We start from the raw sequence: 19,417 nt of genomic DNA on the forward strand, positions 1-19,417 counted from the left end.
GTGATAGTTTGCAGCATGAGCATGTAGATGCTGGTTATGGTATCAGATCTGAGGACCAAGAATTTGAAAAGGATAGTATTAGACTCAATAAGAAGCTTTCAAAACATAACTTCTCATATTTGGTCTGTGGGCTACCACGCTTAAGCTTTCTTATCTTACTCTTTCCACTAACGTTAGGACTTAGGCGAGCTGCTGAATATGAGACACTTCTTTCTCGGCCGTGCATGGTCTTCCCTCGGGGATGGGAGAATATAGAAGGTGGGTGGGTGGATCTCTATTCTCCATAAGGATAGGGTTGATTTGATTGGCACTCACGCCTTTTAGAAAGAGCCACTCAATGCAATTCTCTTTTAGGCGAAGAGAGTATGCCCAACTGGAGTGGTTTCCGCCTATATTCCTACTAATGTAATCTCCAAGATGGACAAATCTTCTTATCTGCGGATCTATTCCATGCCGGAATTCGACCTGCTATTCATGTGGGTATTTCACTTTCCAGAGTAGGATCAGTGGCTCAAATGTGCCGCAATGAAACAAGTAGCTGGCAAATCCAAATTGGAACTAGCTCAATTCGCAGAGTGACAAGCCTATTATTCGCCTCTGCTCTCGATAAAACTAGCCAGAATCCATTGTTTTTATGACAGGAATTGCTTAAACAATCCCAATCAAACCTTCTCCCAGTGGAAGAACAGATAGCTACTATAGCTACCGGAATGATAGGATATCTTGATTCGTTCGAAATTGGATAGGTCAAGCTATTTCTGGACTGGATGAGTTACGTAAACACCTCAAAGATACTCATTCCAAGAAATTCGATCTTCTAGCCAGCTTCTAGCCAGGTGGATAAGGATGGAATCTGGTATCCAAGAAGAGGATGTTGGACATTCTTCATCCCGGATGGCCGGGGAGAGGAGAGGTAGCATCACTCTGACTTTGCCGGAAGGAGGAAAATCCAGAGTTGGCTTTGGGAGAAGAGAAGGAAGCTCTCAGGTTTAGTGATTCATACCTGTCCTGTCTTTTGTTTCCAGGGTTTCGATTTCCGGTCCAGAGCTAGTCTACTTATTTATTTTATACGGAAACGGAATTTTGCATATTATATGGAATTTGTCATACCAGGTTTTCCTAGAGTTGAGGAATTCTATCCATTCCAGGAAAAGCACTGGTTTGAGAAACTACACTACAGGAAAGTACTAAGGAATAGGAAGCTGCTACTTATACTTCTTATTCTTGTCCAAAGATGCCAGGCCGAGATAGAAACCCAACTAGTGAAATAGAACGGGTCTCTCTAATAAACTGGGGTTCTTCTCTTCGGGTTGCTGGTATCCTTATATGGATCCGTCTTGTCTCCTTGGCTCGATAAGCTAGCAAAGTCAGTTCGTTGGATTGGTATGTCTGGTCTGTCAGTCAGGAAAGCACGTCAAGTTGGTTAATAGCTCTGGTCCGGTTTCTAACTCGGTGAATTGGTATGGTCTGGAGGCCCGGCAATAACAATAGCAGACAAGTCAGTTGTTCAAGTCTGTTTGGTTGATAGGTCAGCTCGGTATAGAATCTTGTCTGGTTTCTGAAGTTTGTAAAGTCCAATTAGTAGAATGCCAGTTAAGTTCCTCAAGTAAGGATCTTTCATTCCTCCAATTCGGTAGGTAATCATAATAGTCTCGGCTCGGAATGCGAAGATGCTGCTAATCTGTTAAAGGGATCTAGATTGCATTTATTTGATATGTGGCCCTTCTTCAACCTCGGATGTGTACCTGCCGCCAGGGAATAACGTAGTTCTAAAGTAGTGACTCGTGTCTTGGAGGTCATCCATCCAAATGTTCCTCTTTTCCATTGCCCGCGTCTACTCCTATAACCGAATCAATGGCGTATAGCGCCATGCCATAATGAAATTCTTGATCATTTCTTTGTTCGTAACATGGCGTAGTGTATCATTGGGTGCCACAATCCCATTCAATTCGTGTCCATTCAATACCATGGATATATCAATTTCTATTTTCAGAAAGCTCCTATTTCGATTGATATCTCTAGCAAATATATGCATAGCGTATGTCAAGATAAAGTAAATCAATCCGTATGATGGCAGGGAGCGGAGGCAGCTTCAACTCAAGTGAGGAGCAAGCTTACCTCGGGCGGGTAGATTGATCGGCTCCTTCATATCTCGGGATTTCGCTTAGGCCACCCAGGGCATACCATAGAAAAAAGATCTGGTTTCCTTTCCCTCATCAACCTGCCATTCTTTTATTTCACGAAAGAATCTTTCCGTCCGTATTGAGCAACTCAAATTCCTAGAAAGCCATTGGTGCACCCACCCAGTGAGTAACTACTAATGCAGTGAGTAACTACTAATGTTACAAACAAAGAAACTTTCAAAAAGTGGACCCAACAAGCAAAGCAACGGATTGGGCTGCACTGCCTTTCGGCGTTTTAGTTAGGCGCATCCTCTTGCGGGATGAAAATCTACCATAGCACGCTCCGCGCCTTTGAAGGAACATTTGCTCGATGATGGTCCTACCCTACGCGGGCTTACTAACGATGGCCAAGCACGCAGTCATTCCTGTTCTATTTGATAGGGGAAGCAATCTAGTCAAATAAGAAGGAAGCATGGGTATAGGTAAGTCTAGACATATTGACACGGGCGTATACTGAAATAGGCATAAGGCTGCTAACGCTAAGGAGACAGCACCGCTTCTTTGTTTGTAACTAGGACATGTATTGATGCTAGAGGCAGACTCCTGGCACTTATCACTCCTTAGATGAAGCAAGACAAGACTGAGTCCGCTAAGGGACAAGTATGACTAAAAAAATGATGGCAGATTTTTATGGAAACGATTCTATTTGAGTATATTGTCTCACTGGGTTTGTTATTGTCGATAGCTATTCTTGTCGCTGTTAGGGCTGGCCGGATGATCCATCACATAAATGCTATTAATGTTGAAACACAAGTAACTGATATATCCAAAGATGTTCTTAAAGAACAAATCATTTATGAATTGGAAATACTCTATAAAGTCTATAGAGATACTACTGAGGGTGTGCACTTACCGGCAGGAGTCAATCTCCAAGAAGTAAGCACACATCTCTTTTTTGTAGACGAGAGAGTGAGCCTTCTAAACAGTATCTACTGTGATCTTATTGCAAAGGGAACTGGAAGTGAATACTTTGGCCAAGTTATACAATTTCTTCTAGGATAGCTTGTTGTGGGGCTTTCCGAAGGGTCGTTCTGAGAGTGGTCTCTTTTCTTTAAGGTTGCATATATTGTCGGAGAAGGGAGGGATCCAGGCCAGGTCTAAAAGTGCCGAGTTGGGTTTGGGACAAGATCAGGAAATAGTGCATCTTATATAGTGGGTGCCAACTTGATTGCTGCTGGGATTGCTTGATAGGAAACTTTGATTCATACGAGCAGATGTGAATGAATTGAAATAGTCAATAGTGGTGATATGATCCCGGTATCTACACTCGGATCTACTTCTGCTACCGAGACTGCTGCTACTGTAAAAGCATCAGGAACGTGTCAATTCACTGAATAAAGTGCTCTTTCTATTGATTTATGGATGAAATCACAAAAAAGAGAAGGAACCACCGATTCTGCATCAAAAACAGGGGTTTTGGAGCCAGTTTCTTAAATCGTAAGTAGATCCAATCCAGGGCAGTTGATAAGTGAGGTTCTCCGGTCGAATGCAAATAAGCCAGAGCGTATCTCTTGTTTCGAGGAAGAAACAAACATCCTGGTCTCAATAGATTTTGATTCTATGCATGCGTCAGACACATCACGAGCCGGAACAAACGAGTGCTTTCAACTCACGAGCCGTAACAAATGAGTGCTTTCAACAATAAGCAATACCCGAGCTTCCTTCTACCAACCAGGATTCCGATACCAATTCCAATCTGGCATAGCACAAGGAAGTAGCGCACCAAAAGAACCAATACGAGAACCCTTCCTTCCAGCCAGAATCCGTCTTTCTTGTCCTTTGCATTCGAGGAATGGGATCTGCCTTGTGGAAACAAAAGTTATTTGTTCGAGTCAAGCAAGCGGACAGTCAGCTAAGAATACTGGAAGAGAACTCTCTAGCCCTGCACTTAAACTAGACTAGAAATCCGAAAAACACTAGTTTTGGCCCATAGCGAAATAGAGTTTTTCTTCTCCGCGGACTCCCCATGCTTGGCGCCATAGGCTTTAGGACTTTTGGCACTAGGGAATCATACTTTGATCAGATCCGTGGACAGGCTCCCGAGGTCAAATTGGATTATGGACTTTTCCAGCTAAGTGAAAACGCACTTCACTACTAGTAAAGAAGTCAGCTCAGGGCATGGCCGGTGGTAATCTCAGATAGGAACTTGCCGGGATCCTTCCATACCTGCCATCCACCAATACTACTGATCGTTTCCCAGAACGAGCCATACCTTTTCCCAGAATGAGAATACGGCTCAGGACGAATAGTGGCGCCTAGCTTTAGTTTCCACACGACACGATGGATCTATCACTCTCTTTAGCAAGGCCATTCTCTAGAGGAGAGTTCCGAGAATGAATTCCAATCTGGTACCAATCTCAGAAATCATATTGTAGAGTTCTTCTCACGCCTAGCACAGCTACAAGCATTCCTCGAATGCAGAGACAAGACGGAGGATATCTGATCCCGTGAAACATCTGCTAACAACTACGGATTACCTTGTTTCCATGAAATCCATGTTTCTGGCACCTTGGCCCCCTCTACCTGCGAAATTCTGATTCCTATGGTTGAAGAAAGTACAGCGTTGTCAATTCAACCTGAAAAAAGGGGAATAAGTTGACAAAGTCAGCTTGAATATTACGGTATGGATCAAAGGAAGCTATACCCACCTTGATTTCTATCAAACTTATTAGATAGTAAAGCAGACAAGTCTGAAATGGAATGTTTGATCGGTATATGTAGGGCTCTCAAAAGAGAATCTATTTCAGCATAGTTGATTTTCAGAAGCTAACTAGAACTTCGCAGCTGCCGTATAGTTGATTGTTCCCACCAGTTTCGTTCTCATCTGGTCAGTTTCATGAATGCAAGGATTTACTACGACTCTCAGGTGTAAACCTTGGTCGTATACAACAGTGAACTAGCTAAATATAGATAGAGGAGTAATATAGCTAAATATAGCTATAGGGCATTCCACAGAGGTGAAATTCTCTCGGCAAAGCAGAACAAGAAGCAGCAGAAAGCAAAACAGTATAAGGGTCGTTCGGAGTTCTAGGCACAAAACAATTCTACAGAACTGGGTATACCAAACAGCTGATCAACAAGGCAAATGTCCACTAAACCAGCTAAACGGCTCACGAATTGTTTGGAATGCGATGGCAAATGTGATCTCCCAGCAATATCTCGAGTCCAAAACCTCACCCATCTACATATATCATCATCTGCGGCAAGAACATAGCAACACTAAAATCCTACTAGCAACTGCTGCAATGCACCCTCCTCACGACAGCCAACCATCGACGGTGTCAGACTATGATTCAGTTGCTGTACCACTCCTCTTTGTTCTGTTTCATGTTTTTGGCGGTTTCGTTCTTGTGTCTGAGTCCGAAGAAGACGGTGGATGTTGATCCAGTAGCAAAATTGTGCTTCCTGTTGCAGGATTTATGTATCATGCCATGCGTAGATACGGACGACATGGAAAAAATCAAGGTTTATGTACGACATGTTCTTTCCTTCCTTCATTCGGTGATGCACAGAGGTGGTAGAGTCTTGTTCCTGGAGTCGCTCACAACTTTTGGGAGCACCGAGATCCTGAATAAGATGCTGCACAAATTGGCTGACGTGTTGGGAGCCCCCAATAGAGAAGGACGATGCGGAAAGGGATGATGGGAAAGTGACAATACTGGACTTCAACTCGTTTAAAAAGAGTTGTAGCCGTACAGAATTCCAATTAGAATGGACCCATCTCATGATACAAGTTACCCTGGATTTCTTTCTATTCCTATTTCGCTGGGAAATTCTAGTTTTTGTTATGATGATCTCATGGATAGTAGTATTGAGTTCTATAAACAGATTGATAGTAGGTATTAAGATAGCTTAGCCCTTGCTATGATTCAATTTGTATTGGAGAAGAGGGGCGCCAACCCTATGGGGAATGTAGCTATGTTGTACTTCTTCCTACTAGCTACGGTGCAGCACCTGTTCCTAGCTACGATGTTGCTCCTGTCCGGCACTTGATTTATCACCGCTTTGGTCTTTTATTGGTCATTGATTTATAGACGGGAGGATAAGTACCCTGGCTCGACCCCAGATATCGATTTAGCATTACATTATCGGATCTCCGAAATGGGAAACAAGAAAAGTAACCGAAATCGTGTGCCAGTGGGACATACGAAATTCACACTTTTTGACTCTCAATCCATAGGTGGAGATACCAGGGGTGGGTTTTCATGGCCTATAGTCTCCCCTGCCGACGAAGCACGAACTACTTGTTGAAATCGTGGATCCAAATCTTGCATTTCTCCTTTACTCGTCAAAGGCCTCGTATTGTTATTCCCATGATTCATGTGGGGTATCTGCTCTTTATTGTAGGGTCCTACTCCCACCTATCCTTAAAATACGATGTGAGTGGCTCATACTAATCAAATGTACAAGTAACTGACCCTTATCAAGCTTTCCACACATAGTGTTTTGATCTAAGATTGCAATTCTTCCATGTTTCCGCAGTAGCATATTGTTCCATGGAGCTAGGGTCCAAAATAGGAATCAACAAGTGTTTCCACGACTCTACCGCCCGGCCAATCCTGTTCCACTGAATCCCCTCCCTTTTTCATGGCCACATATCTTTATGGCTAAGGAGTGGGAAATATTTCTCCTGTTACACAAATCAAATGTTTCATTTCATCTGGGAAAAGCCACCTCTTTCTCCACAAACAATGTCTTTGTCATTTCATCCTGTTTTTATCCGTTAGATAGGAACAACTTTGCTAAATACTGAGAACTCTCAGATAGAGTATTAGAATGAAAAGACCATTAATTATATAAGGAAGAACCCAGGGTTCTAGCCCATTCCCATTCCTAAATCAATAATTCGTAGTGCTTTTGCCTTTCTTGCATACTCCTGGTGAACCAGTTGCTAGCCATATGTTTAGGAGGCTATTTTCTCCTATTAAGTAAGATTCTTAAGCTTAATAAGCCCAAAGATCGAAAAGTACTGAACATTTTGAAATAAAACCGGACCATTTGTAAATCAAAATAGAAAAAGAAATCTAGCTACTCTCTTCTCTGTCTCCTTCAGAGAAAGAAAGCTAAGGCAATTGGTGTTGAATAAACAAAACCACACCGAACCAGTCAGGAGTTTTCATAGATTATGCCCAACGTCACATGACACCACTTCATTGTATGCAACACGAGGAACCGATCAAGAAAGACGAAGCAGACATGCACAAGTTCAAGAGCGAGGTCAGACAAGCATGTATCAGAACAGCAACGTGATCAAGGCTGCAGCTGCTGCTGCGAGGACTAACGTCACAAGGGAAATCCGGCAGGAAGTGAAGGCCACCGATCCTGACCGATCGTGCGGCACGGACGTCGAAAGCTCCTCCATAGTCGATGGGGGCACTTCACTTGTCCTGGGGCGGCAGCAGCACGGACAGGCACAACTGATTTCAATTAGTACACACGAAGTATGATCAACGATTCCGCAAAGATATTAATTCCAGTGTAGTGTTCAAACGATCAAATGGATGAGATGATAAACGATTGCTCAGATTAAAAAACTAGAAGGTACAGTTACAACTTAACAGATCTGTGCACTCAGAGTATGAGAAGACTATATATATAGCATCCGCATCACCAGTACACTCGATACTGTAATCAGTAGGCAGTTACAAGTTAATAGAACAGATGCTGCGAGTAGAAGAACTGAATCAGTAATCAGTTTTATCATACAATCAAGTTTGAATCTGTATTCCTATAGCCCTATAGCAGCATATAACAAGAAATGGAGAGAACACCGCAAGTGAAAATAAAAAAATTCTGTTTCATTGTGGGCAGATGAGCAGGGATCATATGGTGCGAAAGGCGAAATGGCCAAGAGTCTCTGAATGGCATTAGTGGCCGCAGATTCACCGAATTACTAGACAAGCAGAAAAATGTTTACCTGGAGACATTTTAGGCGTGGGAGGTGAGTCAGGTGTGAAATGCATCTCAGGAAGCGACTTGAGCCCTGTTTCAAATGGGGGGAAACAAATAAATGAAAAAAATAAAATGGGTACATTCAAAAGAACTGCTCAACTGATCAGTAATCATGACTAACCATAGCAAAAAACACAGTAATAATATCCCTAAGAGTAGCATCCAGAGCTCGCTGGTAATCCGCATCTACCACCAACCATCACCAATGTAGCTTCACAAGGACTCACAAGAACAAGGATAGGAGCGCATAAACTTATTTTGTAACTTGTTCGGTGATCAAGAACACGCGCATAGGGAGCACAAGAATTGATCGAAGCATATACTCGCCATCAAGAAGGGACAAGTTTCTCCCCCCGGCCCTACTCCCCAACCAACCCACCGAACTAACTCCATACGTTCATCATCATACATTGCGTACCATGCATTTTTCCTCTTCCTTCCATACTGTGCACGAGGCCTTTGGCTACTCAATTTATTTTCTTTTGCTGCTTCTCTATTCTACACAGACCCGACAATCTCCCTACGACAAAAGCATACTTTTTGAGTACTCTAAAGAAATATATCCCATTGGGCTGGCTTTAGGATTATGCTTACTCCTACTGTGGAGAAAACCAGAGGAGTCCAACTACCATTTCTTTGTATGAAGTACGTACTTGTTCTTCACCGTGCAAGCTCTACAGGTTTCGGAATCCGAGACCTTCAAGTTCAACCGTAGACGTAGAAGCAAACCGGTACTTAAGCATCGAGCGAATGAGAGACGAGTGAGACGCCTTTAGCTCCTAGAATGCCTTCTTCAACTTTTCTATACGCAATTCGTGCGCCAAATAGAACTGCTAGACTACATTGAGTTGTGACCACTCATGCCTCTGAAGAGCGAGGCAAAGGGTAACACTAGGGCGGAGCTCCACCTTTTGTTCTTCCAGCTCAGACTCCTAACCTAGAAACTATATAAGAGGCACGAGATGATCAGGTGTGTGCACTAAAGCTTGACATGATGAAAGCTTATGAGAACTTCACTTCTATAGCTGATACGGGATCTAATGACTTATTTCTTAAAATAGGGTTTTGTGACTACCGAAAGTTTCTCTTTTCATGACACGGGGGGGGGGGGGTCTCTGTGGCCCTAGTTTCTTTGGCCCATTTGAAATGAGCTACAAATAGGTCCTACTTTAGACAATCCTTCGTTGTCCCTTCAGAGGAGATGAGTGGGATGACGAATGAGTTCTTTAAACATCTCTATACTGCTGAAGGTACTGAAAGAATGGAGGATGTTCATTCTGTCGACAGTTCCTCGGAAAGTATCTCAGGCAATGAATGAGCAATTGACTGCGCCCTTTACTGGTTCTGAAGTGTGACCTTTTTAAGATGTACCCTGAAAGGCCCCTGGCCCGGACGGCTATCCAGCCCACTTTTTTTCAGCGAAGGTGGGATTTCTATGGTGATGAGGTTAGTGACTTCAGTTACCTTCTCGGTTCTTTTCAATGGGGAGCGTCTTGAGGAATTCAAACCTTCTCAGGGACTATGCCAGGGAGATCCAATCTCTCCGTACTTATTCTTGTTAGCAGTAGTTTAGGTATTCAAAATAGCGAAATACATAAATTATCTATCTCAAGTACGTCTCGTACTTATCTTGAGCCATCAGTCAGATTGAATGCAGCGCCCTGCCGGCAGCTCCTGACCTCTGTTCCTATGGGGGAAAGAAGGTGTGGCTTTGGACCCCAAACTCTTCCATGACGCCCTTCTTATTATAGCATGGGTAAGTGATCAATACAGACAAAAATCACACCCATTGGATCCATCCTGATATGATTGGGTGATTTGCACGTTTTCCCTTAAGAACAAGCACAGACACACTAAATCCTGAAAAGAAAGATAGATGCTCATCTTCGCACTAATAGCAGCAGGCTCACTACGTACGTTGTCCAACCCACCTCGTAAGACATCTTTCCTCGGATAGCCAAGCGAAAGAGGAGGTCTCAAGCATGCAAAAACACATGTATGAGCAGGAAAAGATGTGCAATCAAGCTCAGAGACTGCAGATAACGGATCTCTCAGGCACCAGTTTCCCTCAGTTCAGGAAGGGAAGCGAGCTTTCAAGGGTCCAAGGATAAAAAAGGTAATTAATATGTCTCCGACCGAAGTGATAGATAAAGGCTTTACCCATTGGTAAGGAATGGTTGGAGGAGTGAAACAACGATTCCGCCTAGCGTAGGACACGTATATTTGATCCAATCTAGCAAGCGTAGCCAGCCCCACCCACGGGTGAAATTATACAACTCCCTATCTCGTTGAAAGCCCCTTTGCTTACGAAAGAGAAGAGTTGGATGCCGTGGTGGGAAAGCCCCCGTTTCAACTTTGCTTCTTGTAAGCTTCTGTATAAATAGCTCACTTGCGGGATCTAATCTCATTCTATGGGAATAGCTGTCATTTCTATCTTTTGTCTTAAACTGGTGAACAAATCCTTTCTCTTCACTTTTTGTGCTCCGCATGGCTCCGGTCAAGATGTGACTCATCCTGTATATACATAATTAGGAGACCTCTCATGAACTTGTTAAAGAAAGGAGTACCATTTGTGTGGACAAGCCAAAGCAATCCTTTGATGTTCTCAAGCAAGCTTTAATTGAGGCCCCTGTGTTGGTTCTCCCTGATTTCAGTAAAAGATTTGTGCTAGAGACAGATGCCTATGGGCATTGGAGTTGTGATAAGGGGTAGAAGTATTCGTGTGGGGTGGGTTTTGAAGGGAAGGTTGCACAATAGATCGGAGATCCTTTGAGGAAGACTGAAATGACTATACTTATAGAATAGTCCATATCGAACAGATACGATACTGGTTTACACAAAGAATATCGCCTAGCTCTAAAACGGTAGCACCTGAGTGCAACTTAGAGTAAGAAAGAACGACCTTCTGCTACCTTTTTACCGGGGCATTGTTTTAACAACTTTAGCTGATTGATCTACGAATGGAGGGATTCAAGCTTATTTTTGTTAACCGAGATGCAAATGACTAACAAACTGGATTCGAAGCCACCTGTCGTAATAGTACCTGCGGGTTCTTTCTGTGGAGCCTTCAAATGCAATAGCTAGCTACCCAACGGCCAATGCCACAGGCAAATCTCCATTTTCCAACTTATACAACTCTTTGGGGTCCAAAGATACTCGCCATTACAACTTAGTAAATAGGACCGGTGGGATCGCCTTCAACAGATATATCGGTTTCACTGCTTTCGTACCCTTTGTTTTGGTCATGTGGATGACCCACAGACCGTTGATAAGATGGATACCCATGTACTGCCTTCAATGAAGAGAGTTTTACCAAGGACCCTTAGACAGATAGGGGGGACAGACAAGAGGTATGCAACCTGCTGAATATTGTCACCGAATCGCTCACTGACAAATACTTGGGGCTCCCCTCCCTGGTAGGAGTGGATAGGAGCGACTGCTTCCAACACTTAATTGAGAGAGTTTGCACTCGGATTAATGGCTGCAAAGAGGAAGGGCTAATTGGCTCCGCCATGGAGACCAAAATACGAGCTTCTTTCATCACATCATTTTGCAACGGAGAAAAAAGAAGAACATAATAAAGTTTCTGAATGACTCAAACGGCAACAGGATCGAAGGTAATGACCAGTTAGCATCTCTGATACAAGGTTACTTTGAGGGACTGTTCACCTCAGAAGTCCTAGCTCCCGACCCTGGGCTACTGGGGAAAGTAAACATGCGAGTAACTGAAGAAATGAACGCAAGCCTCTTGGCTCCATTCACGGCAGATGAAGTAAAGGCAGCACTCTGAATTCAATCAAGAGTTAGGTACAGTAATCTTCAGATATGACAATACCTCCCCCAAAGCATTGTCATGTGTTGGAATTAGGGCACCAACCACGAATAGGAGCTGTATAGAACTCCGAAAAGAGACCTTTGATGAAGTCGGCATCCTCCCAAGTGGCATTTGCTTGATCCAAACTAGCCCACTTCCTTGGTTGCTAAAAAACCATGCAACGCAAGTAATTTTCCACACACTGATTCACACGTTCTGTCTGGCCATCTGATTGTGGGTGATAGGCAGAGCTAAACCTCAATTTCACTTGAAGTGCTTTGAAGAAGGCCTGCCACATGTTACTTGTGAATATCCAGTTTCTATCAGAGACTATTGACTTTGGCAATCCATTCCACTTAAAAACATTATCCATCAAAGCATGAGAGACTGATTGTACTGTATAAAGGTGAGCAAGGGGAATGAAATGAGAATATTTAGTGAACTTGTCCGCCACCAACAATATGACTTCTTTGCCCAATGATTTGGGAAGACCCTCAAAGAAATCCAGGGAGATGTCAGTCCAAGTAGAAGTAGGTAATGGCATTAGATCTAGGAGACCAGGGTAGTGGCAATGCTCTCCCTTGACTCTTGGCAAACTGCACACTCATGTAGAAAAGTTTCAATCTCCTGGCCTGGCGCCAATCAAATAGCTTTTTTACCCTTTGATAAGTAGCCACAATGCCTGAATGGCCTCCTATGGGAGAGTTGTGAAGTGAATCAATGATTTGGCGTTTAAGAACAGCATCTGATCCCACATATATTCTTCCTTTATATCTCAAAATGCCAGAATGAAGAGTATAAGGGGGTGCTGCATTGGCCGATACAGTGAGCTTCTCAAGCAGAGATTTGTAGTGATCATCATTAGTGTAGCTGGTTTCTACAGTTGAAGCCCAAGCAGGAGTAACTGCAGTGACTGCCATCATAAGAGAATCTCTTCTGCTCAAAGCATCTGCAACCTTGTTTTCTTTTTTTTGTATTCAATCTTGTAATTGAATTCAAGCAATTTTCACATAAGCTTGTGCTGGATGCCCTCAGAGACTTTTTGTTCTGTGATGTATTTAAGGCTCCATTGATTAGTTTTGATCAATAAAAGAATTGGGAACCAAGAAAGTAGTGGCGCCATCTCTTCAAGGATTCACAAATAGCTAAAGCTTCTCCTTATCATAAGTTGACATAGCTGCATTTCTGGGTCCAAGGGTTTTACTAAAATAAGCAATTGGTCTTCCTTGTTGCATGAGGACAGAACCAAACCTTGACCTCATGCATCTGTTTAAAAAGTAAATGGTAGGGTCAAATCAGGCAAAGCCATAACAGGAGCAGTGATCAAACAATTCTTAAATGTTGTGAATGCCTCAATTTGAGCATCAGACCACTGGAATGATTCTTTTTTTTGAGAGTCATGAAGTGGCCTAGAATTTATCCCATAATTCTTGACAAATCTTCCTTTTCTGCAGCCATACCAAGAAAACTCCTCAACTGAGTGATAGTCTGTTTTGTGGGGGTCTATAGATAGACCCTATCCTTAGATAACATGCCTGAAATACTCCACTTGAGGGACAGGAAAACTGCATTTGCTAATCTTAGCATATAGTTTTTATGACCTTAGAATGTCCAGGACTAACTTTAGATGCTTGAGATGAGCTTGTTTGGTCTTGCTATATATCAGAATATCATCAAAGAATACCAAAAGGTATTTCCAGAGCAAAAACATGATTCATTAAAGATTGGAAGGTAGCAGGTGCATTAGTGAGTCCAAATGGCATCACTAAGTATTCATAATGACAAAAATATGTCCTAAAATTTTGGAATGTCTTCTCTTCTCATTCTTATCTCATGATAACCTGATCTCAAATCAAGTTTGGAAAACAGTTGTGCACCATGTAGCTCATCTAATAGATCCTCAATGACAAGAATATTGAATTGATTTTCTGCACTTAACCCAAAAGCAAGTTTGAAAACAAGACTTGCTCTGTGAAGTGACGGAAGTAGTGAAGGTTTAGGCTTCGGATCTGTGAAGTTCAGGTTTTGGAGTAGAGGTCAGAGGCTAGTGTGGGTAGCCCTGTCGGAAACTAGAAAGAAGAGGCTGATGCACCTGCCCGGCGGTGGGTGGGTTCAGCTCGATCAACTGGGATATGATTTTTTTCTCTATCTTGCTCCATGGTGTTCAAGCAGTGCGTCCAGAAAGCTGTGATTCATGGGAGGGAGCAGCTTCAATAGCTTTGGCTGTGAAAACTCTTGGTCTTGGAGCATCAGTGTCATCAGTTCACCCAAGATCAGCAGGACAAATAACTACTAGGTTTGTGCCAGAAAAGCGTCTTGCATGACGGGGAAAGAGTGGAAAAAGATAGAGATTCATCAGCTATGGAATCTGACAGGTATCGGTATTGAACAGAGGGGGCTGTTCACAAAGCATCCCATGGATGGTAATGGTGCTTCCCCAGCTGCTGTTCCTACTCCTTTGGCTGGTGCGAAATCAGGTGACTTTGAAGTTGAAGCTTGCCCGCAGAACGATGTAACCATGCTGGTAGTACTATGATTGCCTTAGAGCGCAGATATCTCTGTCCCTAGGAACGTGATGCTTAGGTGCGAGGTGAAACACAAGCAAGAGATCGAGAAAAGAAATCATACGGATTGCAACCTACAGATGAAGAATTTGCTTCATTGTTCCCACCATCTATATCAGATGTTTAATAAGAATAGGAATCAAATAAGCTGCTGATTAACTGAGGAAGCATTTGAAAAGAAAGGAATGGTGATACTTGTTAAATAAACTATGTGTGGGGCCGCCACGTATAGCTGTAGTTTCTGCTGTAGCATCGATTATTTCCGTTATTGCTGTAGTAGCATCGGTTATTGCTCAGGTTACGAATGACCCAATCTATCTATGGCAACCACCCCTACTTTTAGTAGATGGAGATGCGCACCTAGAAAAGACGGATGAAAGAGAACGTGCCCTTCTGACTTCTTCTCTTGTCTATCCTTTACGCAAAGCGATCTATGGTCTCAACAAGCCCCGATAGCGTCGGTTTTTGAAGTTCAGCACCGTGGTTATGTTATCCAGGCAGGGTTTGCTCGGAGTGATCATCATTCGGCCATGTTCGTATCAGTTTATCCTCGAGGACGTGCTATTCTGTTGTTGTATGTTGATGATATCAAACTGACTGGTGATTACTCCGTTACCATATCGCTTATCAAGTGTTGCCTTCATCAATTATTTGCTATGAAGGCGCTGACGCGCCCTAAGCCTTTTCTTGGCTTGGAGGTCGCACATTCTCCTAGTGGATATTTGGTATCTCAGATCAAATAACGTCATGACTTGATCACTCGAGCTCAACTCAATGATGAGAAGACTGTTGACACTCCCTTGGAGCTTTACTTTAAACTCCGTCCGACTGATGGCTCACCATTATATGATCCGACGCAATATAGACAGTAGGTCGGCAGTTTGGTTTATCTGACGATCTCTTGCCTAGATGGCTTTTCCTAAGAAAGTCAGCCTTTCATGGCTGCCCCCCGGTCAGTTCACTTTGCAGCAGTTCATCGGATTCTTAGATATATTCGAGGTACCTTTTCTCGAGCCGTCCTTTTTTCCATCATCGTCTTCTTTAGAGTTGCGTGCAACTACTGATGCCGATTGGGCCTTCAGATAGGTGCTCAACTACAGGCTTATCTATTTTATGGGGAGACAAGACACTATCTTGGATGAGATAAAAGCAATAGACAGTTGCTCCTTCCACTGCCGAAGCGGAGTACCGTGCCATGGCACACTACTAGATAGATTGTATGGCTCCGTTGGTGACTTTCTGATTGCGGGTTTCATTTGAAAAACCCCAACGCCATTCATCTTGCGTCAAATCCGGTGTTTCATGCAAGAGTTTCATTTTTGGCCGCTACTACGTTCGTCGAAAACTTCTTGATGGCACCATCATCTCATTACCTTATTTTTTTCCCTTCGACTTCGGCTATGACCAATGCCCCACCTAGCTGAATAGGTGTAACAAAGCTACCGGAAAAAGGCAAGGTGCACCTTAGATTGAAATCGACAAATTGCATTTTGCCAGATGGATTCTTTAGAAAGATTCCCGGATAAAGTTCAGTATAATATTTAGTTAGAATCTAAATAAAGGCGCATACGTGGGCGGGCAGGGGGCCCCACTACTTCTTCATTCAGGGGGGCTAGCCTCATGACTTCCCACTGGGCGAGGGGTGCACCTAACCCACCTACTCACTCATCAATTACAATGTTCAACGGACTTGCACAGAAAGACCCCTATTGTTTAGTTATTTGGCGCCCCATCTTTTGATTGACTTTTGTCAACTAATCTTTTCAATGTTCAATTGTACTCTATGTTAGAACATTTCTATGAATGCTATTTCGATCTAAGTGGTCCTATTCTCTGTCCCGTGCTAGGAAGCATTACTCCTCTTTTCATTCCAAATTCTTCAATAAGACCGATACGATTGATTGGTCTGTGTGTTTCTCTTATTACTTTTTTGTATCCCCCTGATCCTCGGATACAATTCGATCCTTCTACGGCCAAATCTCATTGTGGAAAGCCTTCAATGGCTTCCTTATGAAAACATCCATTTGTATATGGGTATAGATGGTCTTTCATTATTCTTCGTGATATTGACCACATTTCTGATCCCTATTTGCATTTCAGTGGGTTGGTCTGGTATGAGAAGTTTTGGGAAAGAGTATATTACAGCATTGATAATTCGTGAATTTCTAATGATCGCCGTGTCCTGTATGCTGGATCCTCTACTATTCTATGTTCTTTCCGAAAGCGTGCCAATCCCTATGTTGTGCGGAGCTGAGCATCTTCTATTCGCTGGGATCAACCTTTTCCTCTGCAGGGGCCTTGTGCAGTAAACCCCCTACGGGCGGTCTCCCGTCGTCGTAAAGTAGTAAAGGTCCCCGCAAAGCTTTCGAGAAGAGGGCAGTCTTGTGCATAAGCATAGCAGTTCTGGTCGAACCACCGAACCACACATCTTTTTTTGGTGGGAGGGTACTCCGAGTAGTGGATACCTCGTAGGACCTCGACCCGCCTACTCAGGTCTTGTATGGATATGCAGGAAGGGGTGCTCCTAGGTGTGTGTAGGGGGTGCGTTTGTTCGCGAGAATGAATTCCTCGTCAAGTCAGGGGGGGTGTGGACACACTTGCGCGAATTCGGGTAACGGCTACAAGGGATAAAAATAAATGAAACTATACCCGACCAGGGATGGACGTAAACTCGTAAGCTACGAGGGTAGGGATAATCGTCCAGGTCTTATTTTAAAAAAGTCGCCCCGCCACTGCAGGCAGGTTAGTTCCTCTGTCATTTCCGGAGAGTTCTTGGCGAAGAGACATTAGGATAAGTTTCTAAAACAAACGGAGGGGAGGATCGACCCATTCAGTAGAATTCCGAAGAAAGACTGTTGGCAGCAGGTGGAGACATTTCTTTGGCCCCCTTCCAAATAAATGCGGGCAGGGTAGAGCTCGGCAGAGGGTTCGAGAATAGGGTAGGGTTTTTTATGGTTGGGTCCCCTACCACTAGTCCGGCTAGCCTTCTTTCAGGCAGGAAGCAGGCCTAAACGACGGGCGGGCATCTCCCGCTACGCAAGCAACATTGTTCGCCACCACCCGAGAAGCAAAAGATTCGAGAGTCAAGGCGGAAAAGACAAGCATAGTGGTCTAATGACAAGGGCCGACGACGGAAGCTCGGGACGGAGCCGTATGATTCGGAAGTCTCACGTACGGTTCCCTGAGGAGGGAGTGGCTACCCACTGGAGCTTCGACCAACTACCACCGGTCAATTCCGCTTTGGGGCCACCCCTGACTCTACCATCATTATAGGGGTATGGGGTTCGAGACAAAGAAAGATCAAGGCAGCATATCTGTTTTTCCTATATACTTTACTTGGATCCGTTTTTATGCTATTAGCTATTCTGTTGATTCTTCTCCAAACAGGAACCACCGATTTACAAATTTTATTAACCACTGAATTTAGTGAGCGGCGCCAAATCCTTCTATGGATTGCTTTTTTCGCCTCTTTTGCCGTCAAAGTGCCTATGGTACCAGTTCATATTTGGTTACCCGAAGCCCATGTAGAGGCACCTACGGCTGGATCCGTCATCTTGGCTGGAATTCTTTTAAAATTGGGAACCTACGGGTTTTTAAGATTTTCCATACCCATGTTTCCCGAGGCGACACTTTGTTTCACTCCTTTCATTTATACTCTAAGCGCGATTGCTATAATATATACTTCCTTGACCACTTTAAGACAGATCGATCTTAAGAAGATCATTGCCTACTCTTTAGTAGCCCATATGAATTTGGTGACTATTGGTATGTTTAGTCGGGCGGCGGCCGTTAGGTCACCTATTTTGAGTTATGGACACACAAGCAAGGCCAAAACATGTGTGACGGGCGTGCGACCCATCAACCTACCAGCAATAGGGGAGAAAACTTAGCATGTCGCAACAAAAGCGTCGATTCGAGGCATCAGCAAAACACCACCGTCTGTTCCTAAAACAAAACCCCTTAGCGCCCCAGGATGGGAGTGGGGGACGGCCCTACGTAGACAGTAGTAGCACCGGCTCTACGAAGTCCGAATCGAATCTTTCGGTTGGCTTTCCCGTGAATAAGAATTGTTGGGCGTGGCGAAGCGAGCGCTTCTAGCTGTTTCGCTTGCTTCTTTCATATTGTGGCGGCTATTATGGCGTGGCTGAAATGAACGAAAAGCGAGATGATTCAAATCGATTGATAGATGGCCTGATTTGTTCTGATAGATCGAAAGGTTTTCTATCAATAATAAGGGTTGACCTCTTTCTATCTATTGATGATACAAGATATCTATCTATTCTGGATCCATCAGAAAGAAATCGATATGTATCTTATTTTTTCTACATCGTATGTAGAGCGCCCAAGCGTTTGGCCAGCTCAGTTCTATTATCCATCGGTCCAATGCACTGGATCATCTCATGGAGGGAAAAAGCAAATGTAGTTAGTTGTCTTGTTGTTGTTCGCCGCCTCGACACATTCCCCGGCATCGTCCCACACAGAAAGAAAGAGCGTGGAGCCCCGGCCCGACCTGTAAGTCCGCTAACGTAAAGCGAGGAGTTGAGCCAGAATTGGCGAACCGAAGTCACTTTCGTAACCATACTTCCTACAGCTAACACGTGTCCAGTCCAGCAGGAACGCGAAGCGCAAACGAACGTGAGCTCCTATACCGAATCCCCCGCTGGCCATCGGGGACCTAGTGGTAAGGCCATGATCCGCAGGGGAAGGGATCACTCATTCTTCTATTGGGGACAGGTGCATGAACGACAACTCCAAACGTCAGACATTCGCCGCCTATACCTACCGTTTAGGTGGCACCAGCGAGATCCAGCTAAGGTAAGGAACTTCGTGTTGCGGCTGCTCCACTCCGTTGCAGTCTTTTGAACTGAACTTCGTTGCCTTCCCGCGCGGGAAACGAATGGGTG

General features: G+C 43.9%; 1 pseudogene; it reads left to right on the top strand.

Moving 5' to 3' along the window:
- The first annotated feature begins 16,296 nt into the window (after positions 1–16,296).
- LOC119321151 lies at positions 16,297–18,403 on the top strand (annotated as a pseudogene).
- The last annotated feature ends 1,014 nt before the right edge of the window (positions 18,404–19,417 follow it).

The sequence above is a fragment of the Triticum dicoccoides genome, chromosome 6B (genome assembly GCF_002162155.2).
Source record: "Triticum dicoccoides isolate Atlit2015 ecotype Zavitan chromosome 6B, WEW_v2.0, whole genome shotgun sequence".
NCBI classification, from domain to species: domain Eukaryota; kingdom Viridiplantae; phylum Streptophyta; class Magnoliopsida; order Poales; family Poaceae; genus Triticum; species Triticum dicoccoides.